Here is a 17309-nt window from a genome sequence, read left to right on the forward strand (position 1 = left end):
AGCAGCCCAGCAAATCTGCCATTGTAGAGCACTGTCTGGGCACCGGTCTACTACGGAATATAACAAGGAGATTCTGGCATTCACTTCCAGCTGTTGGAATAGTATTACTAAGGAAGCTGTTGCAAATAAATTATCAAGTAACGTTATAATCAGAAATTGAGGTTTTTGCTTAAATTCTGAGTGGAATCCTGCTCTCTGTCTCGTCAAAAAACGGAGGGCCAGAGTTGATACACCCGCTGGCTGTTAATTTTCAGCATCGATAACTTCTGACGTCTTTCATCCGTGAGCGTGTCTTGGCGCTAGTATTTACAAGTGCTCTGCCTATCGAGGTCTCTTGCACCGAGCTTCCTAACTGCATCTGTATGTTGAAAATGACAGGATGTGCACCTGTCGAAATATCGACCGTTGTCGTAGATGTCACCTGGTTGTATTCCCGTAAGTTATTTGAACATTGTATTCGCGAGGAGAAACTCAGGTTTCATGTCCGAAAAGAGTTCGAACACCACAAAAACGTTGCTTGAGTGAAGGAAAGCCTGGAACAAAGTCCGACGAAATCTCAACGCTGTTTATCTGTGCAAGTGGGAACTAAGAGCTGGTCGTGTTGATATATTATAAAACGGGACCTATATCTGCGTCCTACAGATTTTTTGTTAAAGCGCCCGAGCGAACTTTCGCGTGTTGAATTCTGGTGGTATCTGAGTGAAATAGAATCTGGGCTTTTGTATCCTCAGTTTTTCATTTCTTCATATGAGGCTTGGCTGCCTGTTGTCGATTTACAGTTGTTTAATGACTGATTATCTTAAAACAGGGATTCTCCTATGGTGTAAAAGAATTTGTTAAGGATAACGCTCTTTACTGTACATTTCTGCTATCTGTCAGACATTTTAATTCCATGGTTAGGTTGTTAATGAGTTTTATAGCTGCATATTTCACCCCTTTCTGTGGCAATGTTAGATTCATAAAAGGATCATTTTGTAGTAGTTGGTATATCTGTTACTCTCAGACTTACATGTATGGATTGTTGGTGACAAACCCCGTAAACGAATGAATGTTCTGCGAGGCTGTGGTTTATATTCCCCCTGCTTAAAGAAGCGCCTGCAAGATGTATGCATATGAACTCTATACATAATTCTCATTACTTTCTTTTGTGCAATTAATATTTTTTCGCTAAGCGAGCAGTTGACTCAGAAGATTATTCCATAAGCCGCAGTGAATGACAGTATGCAAAATATGTTGACTAAGTGGCTTCTACATCCTCACAGTTGGCAGTTATTCTTATGGCAAAAGTAACCGAACCTAAACGTTTTAGCAAGTCTACAATATGTTTTTTTGTAATTTAATTTCCCATCGATATACAAACCAAAGAACTTTACTGTTTTGTACCTCCTTTACTATTTCTTGTTGGTATTGTAAGTTAATAGGAAATGGATTATTTCTGAGAGTACAAAACTGGGTGACTTGAGTTTTTCGTAGTTTAAAGCTAGCCCATTTGTCCAGAATCGTTCAGCAACGTCCACAAAATCACCATTTACTGTTGTCTCTGTTGATGCCTCTTTGCTCGGTTTCACGACTCTGCTTGGTTCGTCTGCAAACGAGACTAATTCTGCTTCCTGGTTCAAATAAAATGGCAGACCATTAACGTAAGGCAAGGACAGTAGCGGGCCGGAGATCGAAGCTTGTGGGACTCCTATTGTAATGGCGTTCACTTATCGTACAGCCTTTTCGACACCTTCCATGACCACCAGCGGCGTACTGTCGGCCCCACATAATGCCACTCCAAAACAGTAGGGAACCTCCACCTCGCTGCACTCGCTGGACAGTGTGTCTATGGCGTTCCGCCTGACCGGGTTGCCTCTAAACACGTCTCCGGCGATTGTCTGTTTGAAGACATGTGCGACGCTCATCGGTGAAGAGAACGTGATGCCAATCCTGACCGGTCCATTCGGCATGCTGTTGGGCCCATCTGTACCACACTGCACGGCGTCATGGTTGCAAAGATGGACCTCGCCATGGACATCGGGAGTGAAGTTGCGCATCATGCAGGCTACTGCGCACAGTTTGAGTCGTAACCATGATATCCTGTGGCTGCACGAAAGCATTATCCAACGTGGTGGCATTGCTGTCAGGGTTCCTCCGAGCCATAATCCGTAGGTAGCGGTAATCCACTGCAGTAGTAGCCCTTGGGCGATCTGAGCGAGGCATCTCATTGACAGTTCCTGTCTCTCTCCATCTCCTCCATGTCCGTACAGCATCGCTTTGGTTCACTCCGAGACGCCTGGACACTTCCCTTGTTGAGAGCCCTTCCTGGCACAAAGTAATACTGCGGACACGATCGAACCGCGGTATTGACGTCTAGGCATGGTTGAACTACAGACAACATGGGCCGTGTACCTCCTTCTTGGTGGAATGACTGGAACTGATCGGCTGTCGGACCCCATCCGTCTATTAGGTGACTGGGTGTTGTGTGATGTCCTTAGGTTAGTTAGGTTAAAGTAGTTCTAAGTTCTAGGGGACTGATGACCATAGATGTTACGTCCCATAGTGCTCAGAGCCATTTGAACCATTTTTGAACCGTCTATTAGGCGCTGCTCATGCATGGTAGTTTACATCTTTGGGAGGGTTTAGTGACATCTCTGACCAGTCAAAGGGATTGCGTCTGTGATACAATATCGACAGTCTACGTCCATCTTCAGGAGTTCTGGGAACTAGTGTGATGTCAAACTTTTTTTGATGTGTGTATATTACAGTACTGATTACAATAAGAAACTATTTCTCTGCCGTTGCTTGTTCTTGCTATTTTGTACAAGTCCTGTTTTGTTGTGAAGAGGCGCTGATACCTCTACATTTCTTTAATGACTTGCCATTATTGCATGTCATTATCTTTTTAGGAAATCTAGTTTCGAAAATGGATATAAACTCATTAAGACATATGTTATATTAAGAGTTAGCGTTAGACTCATGTAAAATAACACCAGTCAACAATTTTTAAGTTTTTTTTTAAAAAATCTTCAGTAGTTTGGCATTAATGAGCCTCTCTGTTTTCTTAGAGTGTTTCCGAATTGTACATGGAGCCAACTTATATGATGTAGCTAACTATGCATGGTAATCTAGCAATCTTTTTACCACCAGATAGGCCTGTACCTCTTTTTAATTTTTTTGGTTTAATGAATAACCTTACGTTACCTGTAAAGGTACTGCCATCTTGAGAAATGCGTATAGGGAAATTTATGGTTATAACAAAGCATTAGTCACTAAAAGCACCTATATATCCCTTTTATGGCCAGATTCGTTTAAGAAATTTACCTTAAAATCACCACAAATTACCAGTCTCTTCCTCCTTTCTATCAAAGAGGACAAAAATTCATCAAAATTGCACAGTGGAGACCTGTATACTGTAATATCTGCATGGGGGCTTAATTAAATATAAGATTGAAAATATTTTTAGTTTTTAGTAGCTGTATGACCGATTACGCTGTTTCGTAAACGGTTGCCCCTGACTAGTATTATTACGCTATCTGACTGCAAAGAACAACAACAAGAATGAAATGAAATTTTTCGTTAACACAATTAATTAATTAAGTCCCCAGCAACTATAAAACCTACTAAACCAAAGCATAAGTATAACTGTTCTGTATGTGGAAGTATGACTCAGCGGACATCTGGCACGGTTCTTCTTCAACAAGACAAGAATTTTTAAATACCAATTTTACTGACGTGATAAAAGAAAATTAGAAATACGATAATTGCGTAAGGAAAGCAGAATTACACTCTAATACAAGAACACACGCCAGATGCTTTGTTGACTGAACCTGTAATGACGCATTATTTAGGACACTAAAATAAAAAACAAACTGAGTTAATTACCTCATTTATATTGATGAAAATCATTCTAATCCTTACATTATATCTCAACCAGAACTCTCCAATATCACATCTCAGCAAGCACTGCCTAATAGCACATCTCAACAAACACTCTCTGCTACAACATCTCAGCACAGACTACCACGAGACCTCGACAGGCACTCACTACTACGAGCTCTCAACAAGCACTGACTTCTACGAGTTCTTAACAGGCACTGACTACGAGTTCTTAACAAGCACTGAGTACTACGAGCTCTCGACAAGCACTGTGGAGGCGGCTTAATAATACTCTTTGGCGCAATCTCTGGCGCAGTGGCTCAGTGTAGCCACCTTTCACATCACAAATATTACATTCCCCAATAGTAACTCGCAAGCACATGCTCCCATATTCTGATCTATACAGAATTTAATTATGTCTTCATTTTTTTTGTAATTGTAGCATTTACCTTTTTTTTGAATGTGACAACTCCCCCTTTCTCCATACTAGATCTGTATGAACATGCAACTAACTTAGAAATAGATACATGGAGATTTTCTGTCTCTGTGGTACTGACATCAATTTCTTTCCAGCTACCGAGATCTTGCAAACAAATAAAAAACTCATATACTTCATACTTTATTCTCCTAACATTCAAATGAAGCGAGTTGATTTTACTTTTTCCACCATTATTATAAGATGATTTGGGAGTTCCTGTCAGTATAATTTCCTGCCTTTGCATGGTAATTGTCCCCCTTATGTTCTGCTAGTTGATGTGCTAAATTGTCCGCTTCCCTGTGGGGACTTGATCTATCGATAACGAGCACTTCGGCCAGCAGTTGACACGGACATTGTTTTTGGCATTTTGAGTTTGCTCTGAACAATTGTCTAGTGCGCGCGTATTTTGAGGTGTATCTCCTAAATCTGCATCCTGCGTTTCACAGCAAGCATTTTCTCCAAGAAATTGCACATTGGTGACCCCGCAAAAAACAATAGCAGCTATTACAACTTGATCAGTGTATTTCACCTGACTGTCTTCGTACGACAATGGAGTCGTCGCACAATTGCCGCTCGGGCGTACACTAGGTATGAGAGAGTGGCTCTCACGAAAGTTCGTATAATGTTTTTCACTACACGGATCAACCATTCAACCTATAGCATGTGTGAAACGCTACAGTGACGTTTTTTCGTGCCGTGCTGCTGACTTCAACAATGATCTACATGTGCATGAACAATGTGCGACAACTCTTGATCTTGGTAATTTCCTTGACATTTTTGCTCGACCTTCGCCCCAACAATACAATGTTCCACAGACTATTTCCGGACTATGTAATTTCCACGCGATGGTCGGCCGGCTGCGCCATGCCGGGCATTGTCACGGAGGTTTCGCTGCCGCCTCCCTCGGACCAGACGACCCGACACATCAACAACTAAATTTATGTTGGGCATATGTACAATAAAGCTTTCATCCCAAGCTACCGCTATTCCAACTGGAAAACACCCGGCAACATGATCCGCTTCATTCTACAGAGCCACAGCATCTCCGGCGATCTTCCAAGTTCGTCGCCCTGTTGAGCAACACAGGAGCACAGCCCCACATTATTAGCGACGTCTTACCAGAACTTCTGGCTAAAGAGACTCCGATGCCGGCTAAGAGTCGTTGCCCCACCGCTCGTAAAAACACCAGAGCAACAGCTGCGGAAATTGATTTACGAGGACACAGTGGACAACAGAATGTCGTCACAACTTTGGAGACGTCTCCATACATCCATCACCTCGTCGCTCTTGCCAGACTTTACGCCTTGGACGCTATGGATTATAACACTACCTCCACAAATCCAGTGATAATGTTTTCGCATGAAAATGAAACGCAGATTAGTGCTAGCTGATATACTTACTGTTTACGATTCTACAACTATAACAGTGCTCGAATATATCGGACGACAATGGTCGCCGCCAGTACATCCCTGCAGCACGACGCTGACAGCAGCCGTGGGCTGCCAACAAGACATGCATTCTTCCGGACTCGCACAACAGTGACGTCTGCGTGACGTCACCAATGTATTGTTACTGCAGGAGGACGCACACACACCTGAAGCCTGATGCTCATATTACCGTGTAAAAGATCTTTGACAACGATTTCGTCGAACTTCTTTGGCCAAGCTACTCCACGATCGTAAAATGCTGTACAACAGCATATGTTGGTGGCGAGAGCATTTGCTTGAAAAGATAGACAAATGGAAACGACGCTGAGTGAAACAGTGCACATCTACATCTACATCTACATCTACATTGATACTCCGCAAGCCACCCAACGGTGTGTGGCGGAGGGCACTTTACGTGCCACTGTCATTGCCTCCCTTTCCTGTTCCAGTCGCGTATGGTTCGCGGGAAGAACGACTGTCTGAAAGCCTCCGTGCGCGCTCTAATCTCTCTAATTTTACATTCGTGATCTCCTCGGGAGGTATAAGTAGGGGGAAGCAATATATTAGATACCTCATCCAGAAACGCACCCTCTCGAAACCTGGCGAGCAAGCTACACCGCGATGCAGAGCGCCTCTCTTGCAGAGTCTGCCACTTGAGTTTATTGAACATCTCCGTAACGCTATCACGGTTACCAAATAACCCTGTGACGAAACGCGCCGCTCTTCTTTGGATCTTCTCTATCTCCTCCGTCAGACCGATCTGGTACGGATCCCACACTGATGAGCAATACTCAAGTATAGGTCGAACGAGTGTTTTGTAAGCCACCTCCTTTGTTGATGGACTACATTTTCTAAGGACTCTCCCAATGAATCTCAACCTGGTACCCGCCTTACCAACAATTAATTTTGTATGATCATTCCACTTCAAATCGTTCCGCACGCATACTCCCAGATATTTTACAGAAGTAACTGCTACCAGTGTTTGTTCCGCTATCATATAATCATACAATAAAGGATCCTTCTTTCTACGTATTCGCAATACATTACATTTGTCTGTGTTAAGGGTCAGTTGCCACTCCCTGCACCAAGTGCCTATCCGCTGCAGATCTTCCTGCATTTCGCTACAATTTTCTAATGCTGCAACTTCTCTGTATACTACAGCATCATCCGCGAAAAGCCGCATGGAACTTCCGACACTATCTAATAGGTCATTTATATATATTGTGAAAAGCAATAGTCCCATAACACTCCCCTGTGGCACGCCAGAGGTTACTTTAACGTCTGTAGACGTCTCTCCATTGATAACAACATGCTGTGTTCTGTTTGCTAAAAACTCTTCAATCCAGCCACACAGCTGGTCTGATATTCCGTAGGCTCTTACTTTGTTTATCAGGCGACAGTGCGGAACTGTATCGAACGCCTTCCGGAAGTCAAGAAATATAGCATCTACCTGGGAGCCTGTATCTAATATTTTCTGGGTCTCATGAACAAATAAAGCGAGTTGGGTCTCACACGATCGCTGTTTCCGGAATCCATGTTGATTCCTACATAGTAGATTCTGGGTTTCCAGAAATGACATGATACGCGAGCAAAAAACATGTTCTAAAATTCTACAAGAGATCGACGTCAGAGATATAGGTCTATAGTTTTGCGCATCTGCTCGACGACCCTTCTTGAAGACTGGGACTACCTGTGCTCTTTTCCAATCATTTGGAACCCTCCGTTCCTCTAGAGACTTGCGGTACACGGCTGTTAGAAGGGGGGCAAGTTCTTTCGCGTACTCTGTGTAGAATCGAATTGGTATCCCGTCAGGTCCAGTGGACTTTCCTCTATTGAGTGATTGCAGTTGCTTTTCTATTCCTTGGACACTTATTTCGATGTCAGCCATTTTTTTCGTTTGTGCGAGGATTTAGAGAAGGAACTGCAGTGCGGTCTTCCTCTGTGAAACAGCTTTGGAAAAAGGTGTTTAGTATTTCAGCTTTACGCGTGTCATCCTCTGTTTCAATGCCATCATCATCCCGTAGTGCCTGGATATGCTGTTTCGAGCCACTTACTGATTTAACGTAAGACCAGAACTTCCTAGGATTTTCTGTCAAGTCGGTACATAGAATTTTACTTTCGAATTCAATGAACGCTTCACGCATAGCCCTCCTTACGCTAACTTTGACATCGTTTAGCTTCTGTTTGTCTGAGAGGTTTTGGCTGCGTTTAAACTTGGAGTGGAGCTCTCTTTGCTTTCGTAGTAGTTTCCTAACTGTGTTGTTGTACCACGGTGGGTTTTTCCCGTCCCTCACAGTTTTACTCGGCACGTACCTGTCTAAAACGCATTTTACGATTGCCTTGAACTTTTTCCATAAACACTCAACATTGTCAGTGTCGGAACAGAAATTTTCGTTTTGATCTGTTAGGTAGTCTGAAATCTGCCTTCTATTACTCTTGCTAAACAGATAAACCTTCCTCCCTTTTTTTATATTCCTATTAACCTCCATATTCAGGGATGCTGCAACGGCCTTATGATCACTGATTCCCTGTTCTGTACATACAGAGTCGAGAAGAAATGTTCCAAGTATTCACCAGAATTTGCTTCGTGGTCGACAGTGGAAGGACATGAAGAACAACGACAATTATTTGAGAATGAGCGAACAAACATTTCTATTTGCCATCATGAATGTGGTCCCCCGTATTTGCGTATATGATACTCATTTAAGAAATGCCATATCTCAATTTCATTCATCATGGTCGATGTCTTTGGATTAATGATTTAAATAATAAAACACGACACTACTTACGTATTCTTTCACTGTTAATATGACGCCTTTTGAGAATTTATTCTCATTACCAAGAGAAAATATTTACATAGGTATTTTACGTGGTGTTTGTGTAAGTGTTGTTATGCACTCTTGGCTTGCAGGTGTATTTTTACGGTTTACTATAGTCGGATAGGCTTCTTTTGTCCGAGTTTTCGAATGATCCCAAAACATACCTATGTAAATATATGTTCTCTACCATGAGAACTAATTTTCGCAAAAAATCGTGCAAATCGTGAAAAAATACATAACTGGCCCATTGTTACATTATTCAAATCATGAAAGCTATTTCTGCTAAAGATCCTCTCATGGTTAGGTTAAGATTTGTAGCAACAGGCGAAAGCTATTCTAGCTTGTAGTATAGTACTCGAATCTCTCAGTGTGCCACTTTACGCATTATTCCAGAAATATGTGAACCAATATATAAATCACCTGAGGAGAAATTTATGAAGGTCAGTTAGGTTATTTAGAGTACAAATAAATACATTTATTTCACTCATGCGCACTTTCAACAAACTTGGATTTTCACAGCTCCATATCCTTTCACGTCCTGTCTTTTTATATGTAAGCTTAGCATCATCCACAATGCAGCAACTTCGAAGACAGCAGATTGCTGCAGCTGTTTCTTTGTAAGATGCCATCTGCTTATTACGGTTTTTGTAGTCCGTGTGCTTTGTGTTATGAAGAATTTCGTATTCTTTATACTTTGCGACACACCAAATATATTTCGTCATTTTATAGCTTAAACATACTAAAGCACGCGATGCAACATGGAAACAACGGCGTTTGCTCTATTGTTTTCACGAAAAGCTTCCCGACTACACTGTCAAAGATTTGGTTAAAGGGCTGTGATAAGTTGTATTCATATCGGGTCTCCAGCCGGAACATATCATCATAATATTTCAGCGGTCCACATGGCCGAAATCTTCAGATGAGTAGGCCGTCGCACCAACTCGCTGAAACTGAAATCAAACACCTCGCGGCGGCTCCTTCATACACAGACCTAGGGTCCACCGCGCGTGCACGAACTAACTGCCCTCTAGCGACAGGCACAACAGTACACCGGTGGTGAAAGTTCGCGTAAACGATAAACCGATATCAAACAATACTGACAGTTTTTGAGGACCGAAACAAGGACTGTTGTTTCTTAATGTCAAACAAAACAGGGTTCCAACTCTTACTTGAAGGCTACCCCATACTCTGTTTATAATATTGTCAGGTAGCCAGATTTCAATGGCTTCTTTCACTACACACTCCCAGTACCGCGACGCATGGGCAACCACTTGTCTTATCGCACATTTTACCTCCTTCAGTAACACAATGTTCCGCCACTGCAGATTTCTCTGGCTGAAATAAACGCTTGTGACTATGATGCTACACGCAACGGTCCTGGACTGTACGAATCGTTTGTCCAATATAGGCTTTCCTGCAATGGCAGGGAATCTTGTCAAGCCCGGATTTTCTCAAAAGCAAATCATCCTTCACTGAGCCCAGAAGAACTCTGGTCTTAGCTGGCGTAAGCTATTTTTATCAATGTACATAGGACCCTGTTGCGTTGGTACGATGGATCAGCCGGCCGCGCTGGCCGAGCGGTTCTAGGCGCTCCAGTCCGGAACCGCGCGACTGCTACGGTCGCAGGTTCGAATCCTGCCTCGGGTCCTTAGGTTAGTTAGGTTTAAGTAGCTCTAAGTTCTAGGGGACTGATGACCTCAGATGTTGGGTCCCATAGCGCTCAGAGCCATTTTTGAACGATGGATCACAACTTGCTTGATGCATGAAGATATCGGTCTGTATGTGTGGGCTTACGATAAACACTATGATCTAATGTCCTATCATCCCTCCTGTGCGACGGCCTACTCACCTGAAGATGGTGGCCAGGAGGATCGCCGAAATATTGTGTCCAGATGGCGATATTTTCCGGCTGGAGATCGGACATGAATACAACCAATTATTACGCCGGGAAAGTTTACAGGGCTGTGATAAGTTATTTACCGTTGGCAACAGACGCCACACTGCTGACGTCAAACAGACGTGCACTTAGGGGTGTATTTATCTTTGACCAGATGCGACACGTTGCCTGCGGTCACTGGCAAGCCGACGCGATCCGAATGGTTCCGTATATGTACGAGAGTGACGTCAGCAGCACCCCCCCCCCCCCCCCCCAAACAGCTCTAGACGCTGACCTGCGAGCAGCCACAACAAATACGTCTCTGTCCAGAGAAACATCCGCCGTCAGGCTCGCCGGCGCCAACCCAGCTGTATTGGCTGTGCTCTCCCTTTGATAACTAGGAGCGTAACTGAAACTTCCTGGCAGATTAAAATTGTGTGCCCAACCGAGACTCGAACTCAGGACCTTTGCCTTCGCGGGCTAGTGCTCTACCAACTGAGCTACCTTCCAAACTTTACAGAAGCTCTCCTGCGAACCTTGCAGAACTAGCACTCATGAAAGAAAGGATATTGCGGAGACATGGCTTAGCCACAGCCTGGGGGATGTATCCAGAATGAGATTTTCACTCTGCAGCGGAGTGTGCGCTGATATGAAACTTCCTGGCAGATTAAAACTGTGTGCCCGACCGCGCACACTCCGCTGCAGAGTGAAAATCTCATTCTGGAAACATCCCCCAGGCTGTGGCTAAGCTATGTCTCCGCAATATCCGTTCTTTCAGGAGTGCTAGTTCTGCAAGGCTCGCAGGAGAGCTTCTGTAAAGTTTGGAAGGTAGGAGACGAGGTACTGGCAGAAGTAAAGCTGTGAGTACCGTGCGTGAGTCGTGCTTCGGTAGCTCAGTTGGTAGAGCACTTGCCCGCAAAAGGCAAAGGTCCCGAGTTCGAGTCTCGGTCGGGCACACAGTTTTAATCTGCCACGAAGTTTCATATCAGCGCACACTCCGCTGCAGAGTAAAATCTCAATCTGGAAACATCCCCCAGGCTGTGGCTAAGCCATGTCTCCGCAATATCCTTTCTTTCAGGAGTGCTAGTTCTGCAAGGTTCGCAGGAGAGCTTCTGTAAAGTTTGGGAGGTAGGAGACGAGGTACTGGCAGAAGTAAAGCTGTGAGGACCGGCCGTGAGTCGTGCTTCGGTAGCTCAGTTGGTAGAGCACTTGCCCGCGAAGGCAAAGGTCCCGAGTTCGAGTCTCGGTCGGGCACACAGTTTTAATCTGCCAGGAAGTTTCATATCAGCGCACACTCCGCTGTAGAGTGAAAATCTCATTCTAGGAGCGTAACTGCTCTACAGCCTACAACCATCCGAAAACAAGGCGCGATCCGGATCAATGCAACTACTCAAGTACCAGTTTTGCCCAAGACAGTGACAGCTGGAGACGCCTTGTAATAGATCTCTTAATTAATCAATACCTTCGAGTCGACACTGGCTCGGAAGGGAACACCATCCCCAGGTTCAACGAGCAATATTACATGCTGCACCGGCCGTCTGAGCACGAACTGTGAACGACTCACGAGTGGCTTCACGGAACCGTCACACGCCGTAGACCTCGGCGTCCGCAAACAATTTTCATGGCAGTTTTAGGTCGCGGATATTCGTGAGTCAATCTAAGACGCCGGTTTCCTCAGCCATTCTCACCCCTCCCCGTATTTGACATGGCAACCCTGTAGCAAACCAACAATGGAGAAACAGTACGCGGCATCTTTGGTAGTTCGCCACTGTACGCACAGCTAGCTGTAGAGGACAGCAACCCGCAGGTATCTTCATCGTTCGCTACACACGATCACCACGTACGGCTTCTCAACAACTGTCAAACGTTGGAATCGGAGAAACAGAACAGCCTGCTTTAGGAATTGAGTTGGGCGCAACACATTTCTATCCGCCAGCACCTACAACTGGAACAACTCTACAATACCGGCACAAATAAAAATAACGAGACAGCAACTGTCATGGTGTCGACAATGGACACACACATACAGCTGTGACACCTTGCAGCACACGAACCATTAGCAAATGAGGTCAGTACAATAAATTTTCTTTTAGTCCTTCGTGCGAAACGTTTTACATTATTTCACAAGACATTACAGCACGTACACTAATTTATATCTATAAGAAAAAGTACCGGTGAAACGAATCTTTAAACTTTCATTTATCTAGCTGGGGTATCCGGCTTCGCTCAGGGAGTTAGTAATCGAATTTTTCCATTCATGCAACAGAATCCTGGTATTTCTCTACTGAATATTTTCACGCTGCATAATCGGATTGCGATGTGTTTGTGTTTGTTATACTCTTCCGTCGGGTCTTAGTGGAATGCTTCATTTGTTGTGTTTTGCTGTTTACATGCCCTCGTCCGCGCTTTTCGTAGGGTTATATTTTCATGGCTGGCTAGCGTTCGCAGTCTTTTATTATAAGATTGTATCGCAATTCTTGATTCTTCAGTTCGTTCATTTCGTTATTCTTTGGTTTCTCATCTTCTCACGATCCTCATTCTCGTTCGTTGGGAAATTAAACGTGCATCGCACTCTTCGTCCGTTTCGTTTTTTCCCTGTTCTTTTTGTTTTCAGCGTTTTGCATCAGAACTGGCCAGATCTCCTCCTCTGTTACGTTTGGGCTCTGTCTATAATATAAATCAAATCAGTTTTTTTTGACAAATACACTAAGTACACTTTACACACTTTTCACACTTTCTTTTCGACTTACTCGTGTACTGAGTCACTGTTTCACCCTAACAACTGGCACTTCTGTGCTGTCAACCTGGGCACCATTGCCTATGGCGCTCTGGATATCGTGGACGAACGGAGCGAACTGTGTTTTGCAATATCTTTTTGGTTTTTACAGAGGAAATTTAATGACGAACCTCTACAGAATTTATGAGGCAGATGTTGAAATACCTGACAACCGTTACTCTGCATACTGTTAGGTTGAGAACCATAAACATGACATGCTTGAGAGAGTGCGTTAATGTACAAGTGCAGACAAATATTTCCGCACTTGCATTGTCCATATAATTTACAAAAAAAAAAAAAAAAAAAAAGAAAGGTAGAAGAGGTTGCAACACATGAGCACTACTGCAGGTCTAACTTACAGCCCAAAATGCAGTTGTCAATGAGAATTGGCAAAGTGAACGATGTTATCCCACGGCAAACATTGACATAACTTCATGCAAGGATATTAACTTACAATTTTGCTGTAACGTGGTTATATATGGATGGTAAACTGTCGTGTAACCTCCATTGTACAGTACCAGAAGATTACAAACATTTTGTACTACAAGATAAAGTTAATAGCCTATCGTGTGATCACTATAATGTTTGTGTGACTCTGAAATCACAGAAACACTCGTTTCTTAGCTATACGAGTGCGTCTTTTCGTCAAGATATCAAGTAGCTTCAGTGTGTAGCAACGGAAGATGACAGCGTTTAATTTTCTCGCCATCCCTCTATCTCTCTCTCTCTCTCTGTAATATTTGCTTTAACGAGGCAACAATGTTTTTAAATTACGTGCATTACAAAGAGAGTGAAACGTTGTAATGTTGCTTAAATGAGTCAACAAGATTATAATATATTGTAGGGGGAATACAGTTTTCATTTGCATAACAGGAGAAAACGAGAAAACGACAACATTTTGTATTCCAAGACGAAGTTAATGTCATAGCATGGTGTTACTGTAATGTTTCACGTGGGAATAGCATTGTTTACATTGTTGATTCTCATCGACAAGTGCATTTTAGGCTGTAAATTATATCTGTAGTAATACTCATGTGTGTTTTGCAACTAGTTTGTACGTATTTCAATAATTTATATCGACAATTTAGGTGCTAAAATATTTGTCTGCACGCGCACATTAACGCAATCTCTCAAGCATGTCATATTTGTCAGTCTCTACCTTATACCACCCAGCGTAATGGTTGTCAGGTATTTCCACATCTGCCTCATCTACTGTCCTGCCTCGTCATTAAATTACGTACAGTATTTCCACTTCTGCCTCATAATCATCTCTCTGATTTATACATCACAGTAAATTTTCTATCCCTCTTTCTGTATCGCTTACTTTAACGAGGCAACAACATTACAATATGTATTACAGAGGGGATGAAAGACTGTGATGCTTACATTATAATATACATTACAGATGAAATACAGCTTTCCACTACGTAACAGGAGAATATTTTGTACTGTGATGGTCATAGGCATTCTGATCATATTGTTATGCATTCCAAAAGGTGAACTACTTTTTGAACTGTTGTCATTTTTTTCTTTACTGATTCAGAGCTGTAAGTTACACCTGCACTAGTGCGCTAGATGACTTTGATGTTGCGTTGTTTTAATAAGTACTACGGACAACTTAGGTACTGAAATTTGAACATCCATTATGCTTGCAAAGGGTGGCAAACTTCCGGCAATTCTTAGACGTGAGAGTAATATTAATGTATTTTGAGCTGCAAGTTAGATCGGGAGTACTGCTCGTGTGTGATCAATTCTTAGATATTTAGATAAAATTAATGCATGGTATTCAGATCGAGCTACTGTCATGTAGCAACATATAATTTATTTAAGTAAGTCCAATAAGCAAACTGTGCCTATTTTAATAAGTAATACAGATAATTTGGATGAGGGAATATTTAATTTGAAGGTCCAGTGTGCTTGTAGAATATGCGAAATACTATTATTATTATTACGCACGTTACAGGCCTTTTATCAAACCACTCGAAACATTCATAACTGTTTGTTCTTCCAGTTCTCCTTCATTCGTTCAATAAACGCTCTCTTCCTTTCTTCAGTCCACTTTGGCCTTTAAGGGCTTTAGGTGTTATTTTCTCCGACATCACTTCCCACTTGTACACCTTGTGTCTATAGTCATCTTTGTCCATGACGTCCGCTGAATCTGAGTCCTTTCCAGTTCAGTTTTGACTTGTGTCACGCAGGGTGTAGCGGTCTTAGGTCCCTGGATGTACCTAAGGATTCTGTTGGTGAGTCTGGTCGGTGAGAGTCTGTTGACGTGTCCATAGAATTTTAGTCGCCTCTTTCTAATGTCTGCTGCTATGTTGGGGAACTTCTCTGTGGTGTCCCTGGAGTGAAGTGTCCCTGGAGTGAAGACTATATCCTTCGTCCGTGAGTTTTGGTCCAATAATTTTCCTAATGATTTTGCTTTACTGTGTGAGAATGTTATCAAGGTCGGCCTTTGTGTGTAACATTAGTGTCTCACTGGCGTATAGCTCCTCAGGTTTCATTATAGTGTTGTACTGACGAATTTTGGTGCAGGTGGACAGACATTTCTTGTAAATACCCTGTGTTCATTTCCAATAACCTAGTGTTCTGGACAATTTTCTCCTTTCCTGTCGGTTCGAGCACTTCACCTAGGTACTTAAAGTGTGTGACCCTGTTGATCTTGCCATACTTTGTGTTCAAATTTCATATGTTTAATTTTGTGCAGGAGAACTCAGTTTTCTGAAACGAGATCTGTAGCCCTACTTTTTCTGAACACTCTTTGGGTACTTCTCTCTGTCTGATTGCAGTGGTTCTGTTATCTGTGAGTAGTGCCAGATCGTCTGCGAAGGCTAGACAGCCAACCTCCAGCTTGTCTTTGGGTCGTCCAAGTCGCACTGGCTTCCAGTGGCCTTGTATTTGCAGCTCTTTCTCCCATCGCTTGTTGACCCTATCCAGCACTAGGTTGAAGAGGAGCGGTGAGAGTCCATCACCTTGGCGAACGCCTGTCTTGATCTCAAAGGGTTCCGAGATTTCCCCCTTGAATTTCACCTCACATGTCGTGTCTTTCAGTGTCTGTTTGATCAGTCGCAGTGTCTTGCCGTCCAAACCTTGATCATGTAGACTGTCAAACAATGACTGGCGGTAGATGGAGTCATATATCTTCTTCAAGTCAACGGAGGTGCTTATGAATGGTCTGTTACTGAGGGCTTTGAATTTCAGGGTAGTCTTGAGATTGAAGATTTGTTCTTCGCATGACCGATCAGGGCGGAAGCCCGCCTGATACTCGCCGATCTTATGTTCCAGTTGGTTCCGTGACCTTTGGAGTAGGCACGCTGAGAATACTTTGTATGTGACTTGTATATGAGGTGCCCCTGTAATTGTTCACATCTGTGGGGTCAGCTTTTTTGTGCATAGTGTGGATCAGTGCACATTTCCAGTCGTCTGACAACTTTTCTGACGTCCATATTACATATAACACAAATTTATTTTGTTCGGCTTTTGGTCGATATCTTGTATATTACGATAAGCATGTTAGCTGTGTTTGTTTTAATATGTAACACTGATAATTTAGACGTAGAAATATTTAATTCGAAACTTCATTGTGCTTGCAAAGTGTGCGAAACCTTACATTAATACAAATTTATTTTGCTGGAATGTTTGTAGAGATCTGTAGTTATACCTGCATATTATGATAGGTACCCTGTGTGTGTGTGTGTGTGTGTGTGTTTTTGTACTCGATAAATGACAAATAATTTTATTTAATTTGAAGATATTGACTCTCCCACTGTCTTTGGAGGTATTCGGTCGCTACACTCGACTGAGTAACTGGAGAGTGCTGCCCTCTCCCGAGTTATTTGTACCTGAGGGCAATGGCCAGGAAGCCACCCCTCAACGGGCGGCTAGCGGGACACTCGCCATGGCGAGAGTGAGGGACAGTTGTGAGTGGACACTCGCTCGGGCGGCTGTCGTAGGTGAGGGCCCACTCGCCTCGTATGCGAAAAGTCGAATGTGTATGCTGTCTTTGTGTGTGAATGTTGTCAACATTAAGTGCTCCTCTACGTATGTTGCCATTCATTGCAATCCGAATGGATCC

At 43.1% G+C, this 17309-nt stretch overlaps 1 non-coding gene across 1 annotated transcript; it reads left to right on the forward strand.

Moving 5' to 3' along the window:
• The first annotated feature begins 11339 nt into the window (after window positions 1–11339).
• On the forward strand, window positions 11340–11414 carry Trnal-caa. The gene has a single exon. It is a non-coding gene; the product is annotated as a tRNA-Leu (tRNA).
• Window positions 11415–17309: the final 5895 nt, after the last annotated feature.

Source organism: Schistocerca americana, chromosome 2 (genome assembly GCF_021461395.2).
Source record: "Schistocerca americana isolate TAMUIC-IGC-003095 chromosome 2, iqSchAmer2.1, whole genome shotgun sequence".
Taxonomy (NCBI): Eukaryota; Metazoa; Arthropoda; class Insecta; order Orthoptera; family Acrididae; genus Schistocerca; species Schistocerca americana.